Raw genomic sequence first — 4927 nt, forward strand, 5'->3', positions numbered from 1 at the left:
CCTATATCTTACTTTTTTTTTTATCCCAGCTCCCGTCCCCGCAGGAGGCATTTTCCCTTTTGGTAGGCCGTCATTGTAAATAAGAATTTGTTCTTAACTGACATGCCTATTTAAATAAAGGTTAAATAAAAAATCTAAATGGTCAATATTCTGAGAATTTAATTGGGGCCTTAGATAAAGTGTATCCACATTGGAAATAAAAGCTCCAGAAGAAAGTTGAGGGTCTTTGTCTTCCACTCACTGGTTTCGGTCCTGGTCCGTTGCGTGGGCTGAGAAATTCCTCTCCACCATATCCTCCCTCAGTCTGACAAGCAGAGATTTACCTGCTCCCCCTGGCCACCTGAGAAAACAGCCCAGAACGGAGAAGGAAATTAACTCTCTAGTTATATCAAGAATACAATACATCTACAATGCATCACATTTCCGTTGATGTGTTTTGACTTTTTTTATTGTACATGGTCCCTGTCAAATAAAAGTAATAAAAATACATTTAATTATATAAATGATTCACTTGAGGGCCAGGGTAACTAAGCAGATGGAGATGGACATTATGCTACTTAAGTTAACGTTCTCATGAACTTCCCTGAATAGACAGGCCAAGTCCCAGGCCAGGCGTCCTCAAACAAAGAGCATTATTCACATAAACAACAGAGTCCAAACAGAATGTTGGCCAGGCCAGACGGGACGTTGACAGAAGTGTTCCATGCTCCTAGCCAATGTATCATAGGCAGATGGGAACGTATGATGCACAGAAGTAGTATTCTTTCCTCCTCAGTGAGATCCCATTGATTGGTCTCACTACTTCGACAGTGCTGTAAACGTTCTCATGTGTACAGAAATGCCAGCACCCTCCTGTATGATCAATAAAGTCTTAGCTTGCTACTAGATCCCTAAATGAGTTGAACCATTTCTTTGTAGTTTCTTTCAAATACTAGCCTTTGTGGCAGGCTATTTGTTTGACAGGTAGCTAGTTACAATGGCAAAAAGGGGCCATATTCAAATTCCGTTGATAGGAGCCAAAATACATGATTCAACTGACATGATGAATGTGTCTTATAAGCCTTTAAGATGTGAAACAAACTGCATTCAGCGTTTACAGACAAAAACACATTGTGCTGGTGTGATTCACTGACAGACACAAGCCTAAACATATGTTGCACGGCACAAACTGCTCCAAGAGTTCTATTCTCTAGTGCAGTGGTTCCCAAACGTGTTATTGTCCCGTACCCCTTCAAACATTCAACCTCCAGCTGTGTACCTCCTCTAGCACCAGGGTCAGCTCACTCTCAAATGTTGCTTTTTCCATCATTGTAAGCCTGCCACACACACACACACACTATACGATACATTTATTAAACATAAGAATGTGTGAGTTTTGTGACGGAACAAATAATATTATAATAATCAACCATTTTGCTCTTTATTTAGCCATCTTACATATATAACCTTATTTGTTAATCAACAATTGTGAATAACTCACCACAGGTTAATGAGAAGGGTGTGCTTGACATGATGCACATAACTCTGGGTTGGGTTGTATTGGAAAGAGTCTCAGTCTTCATCATTTTCCACACAGCGTGTGCCTGTATTTAGTTTTCATGCTAGTGAGGGCCGAGAATCCACTCTCACATAGGTACGTGGTTGCAAAGGGTATCAGTATATATATATATTTTTTTAAATTTGACCCCTTTTTCTACCCAATTTCGTGGTATCCAATTGTTTTAGTAGCTACTATCTTGTCTCATCGCTACAACTCCCGTACGGGCTCGAGAGAGAGACGAAGGTTGAAAGTCATGTATCCTCCGATACACAACGCAACCAAGCCGCACTGCTTCTTAACACAGCGCGCATCCAACCCGGAAGCCAGCCGCACCAATGTGTCGGAGGAAACACCGTGCACCTGGCAACCTTGGTTAGCGGGCACTGCGCCCGGCCCGCCACAGGAGTCGCTGGTGCGCGATGAGACAAGGATATCCCTACCGGCCAAGCCCTCACTAACCCGGATGACGCTAGGCCAATTGTGCGTCACCCCACGGACCTCCCGGTCGCGGCCGGTTATGACAGAGCCTGGGCGCAAACCCAGGGTCTCTGGTGGCACAGCTGGTGCTGCAGTACAGCGCCCTTAACCACTGCGCCACCCGGGAGGCCTGGGCATCAGTATCTTAACAGCGCGATTTGCCAAGGTAAGAAACTCTGAGCGCAGCCCTATCCAGAAATCTGGCAGCGGCTTCTGATTAAATTCAATTTTCACAGAACCGCTTGTTGCCATTTTGATGTAGCTCTCTTGTTCAGATATCAGTAAGTGGACTGGAGACAGGGCATGAAAGGATAATGAATCGAGTTGTTTGTGTCATCCATTTCGGGAAAGTATCTGCGTAGTTGCGCACCCAGATCACATAGGTGCTTCGCTATATCACATTTGACATCGTCCGTAAGCTTGAGTTCTTACCAGGCCAGTTGTGTGAGAAACTCATCATCATGCAAGTGGTCAGACAAGTGAAAATTATGGTCAGTAAAGAAAACGTTAAGCTCGTCTCTCAATTTTTAAAAACGTGTCAATACTTTGCCCCTTGATTACCAGTGCACTCTGTATGTTGTAAAAGCATTAAAAGGTCGCTGCCCATATCAGTGAATAATGCAGAAAATACACCAGAGTTCAGGGGCCTTGCTTTAACAAAGTTAACCATTTTCACTCTAGTGTCCAAAACGTCTTTCAAGCTGTCAGGCATTCCCTTGTTGGCAAGAGCCTCTCGGTGGATGCTGCAGTGGACCCAAGTGGCGTCGGGAGCAACTGCTCGCATGCACATTACCACTCCACTATGTCTCCCAGTCATGGTTTTTGCACCATCAGTACAGATATCAACACATCTTGACCACCAAAGTCCATTTGATATCACAAAGCTGTCCAGTACTTTAAAATATCCTCTCCTGTTGTCCTGTTGTCCTGGTTTCCAGTGGTTTGCAGAAGAGGAACATCTTCTTTAATTGACCCCCCATAAATGTAATGGACATATAGCAGGAACTGGGACAGGCCCGCCACATCTGTTTACTCATCCAGCTGTAATGCATATAATTCACTGCCTTGTATGTGAAGCAGTAATTGCTTCAATACATCTCCTGTCATGTCACTGATGCATCTTGAAACAGTGTTGTTTGATGAAGTCATTGTCTGTATCATTTTTTGGGCCTTTTCCCCCAGCATTGTCCCAGCCTCCAGTATTTATGCTGCAAAAGTTTATGTGTCAGACAGTATTTCTGTCTTATCCAGTGTCCTGTGTGAATTTAAGCATGCTCCCTATTTCTTCTCTCTCAGAGGACCTGAGCCCTAAGACCATGCCTCAGGACTACCTGGCCTGATGACTCCTTGCTGTCCCCAGTCCACCTGGTCGTGCTGCTGCTCCAGTTTCAACTGTTCTTCCTGTGGCTATGGAACCCTGACCTATTCACCAGACGTGCTACCTTGTCCCAGACCTGCTGTTTTCAACTCCCTAGACAGATACTCTGAATGATCGGCTATGAAAATCCAACTCACATTTACTCCTGAGGTGCTGCCCTGTTGCACCCTCTACAACCACTGTGATTTTTATTATTTGACCCTTCTGGTCATCTATGAACAATTGAACATCTTGGCCATGTTCTGTTATAATCTCCACCCAGCACAGCCAGAAGAGGGCTGGCCACCCCTCATAGCCTGATTCCTCTAGGTTTCTTCCTAGGTTCTGGCCTGTCTAGGGAGTTTTTCCTAGCCACCGTGCTTCTACACCTGCATTGCTTGCTGTTTGGGGTTTTAGGCTGGGTTCCTGTACAGCACTTTGTGACATCAGCTGAAGTAAGAAGGGCTTTATATATACACATTTGATTGATTGAAGAGATGCCATGAAATGAGAAGCACAACTAGTTTCCTTTTCACAGTATTTCCCTGAGCCCGAAACAACATTCAGACACACACACACACACACACAACATTTCTAAAAACTATATCCACAACCTGAACATGTACTATATGAATGCTTTTTCTGTTGCCCGTTTCAAAGCGTTTCCATCTGTTTGTTCCTACTGAATGTAAACCAGATATAGGCTCTGGCTCACTAGTTTATCTGGTAGGTGAAGCAGTCATGCAGGAGACTCCTGGCCACAGTCTTCTCCAGCTCGCCCATCCTGGTGGCTTCCTCGTGTTCCTCGGAGAAGATCTTGTGCAGCTCTACTCTCCTCCACTCCACAATGTGCCTCTGGACCTTGGCAGCTTCCTCCTCGTGTCTCGCCAGCAGGGTGCGCTGGAGCTTGTCCAGGAGGGCACTGCATTGGAGGAGCTCCTGGAGAGTCAACCAGACCTGAGTCAAAGAAAAGTGTGAAATACTTTATTTAGCCTGTCTAAATATAAATATATATTGTTTGTGCCATGGAGAGCTATTCAGTGTGCAGGCTTTTGCTCCAGTCCACACCTGCTTCAAATAATCACCTAACCATTGTCTTCAGCATTATTAGCTGAATCAGGGGGGGTTAGCGCAATGCTGGTGCAAAAGCCTGCACTCCCACACTTTCCAGGAACAGTGTTAGCCAAGCCAGCCCTGGACTAGGGGGTTGGTTCTCCATCTGTGCCCGTAGGAGCCATTTCTGGCCTGTTTAACCAATTTCTTGTCCACAAGTCACATTGATCTCTACCTGAGCCAGTGATTTTTGGATTGACGATAGCCCCTACAGACAGTACCTGTTGGCCTCTCTGCAGTGCTCCGCCGCCATCTGCTCCATGGTCTCCAGGTTACACTGGGCTGCCATGCACCAGGTGCACCTCCTTCAGCTTGCCCTCCATGCCCATCAGCTGGCTGTGAAGCACGCTCAGGAGGCGCTGCTCAGCCTGCTGGGACATGTGATTCTGGGAGCACAGCGTGACCAGCAGGGTGGCGATCACATCCTTGTACATCTGAAC

Source organism: Oncorhynchus nerka, linkage group LG2, assembly GCF_034236695.1.
Source record: "Oncorhynchus nerka isolate Pitt River linkage group LG2, Oner_Uvic_2.0, whole genome shotgun sequence".
NCBI lineage: Eukaryota > Metazoa > Chordata > Actinopteri > Salmoniformes > Salmonidae > Oncorhynchus > Oncorhynchus nerka.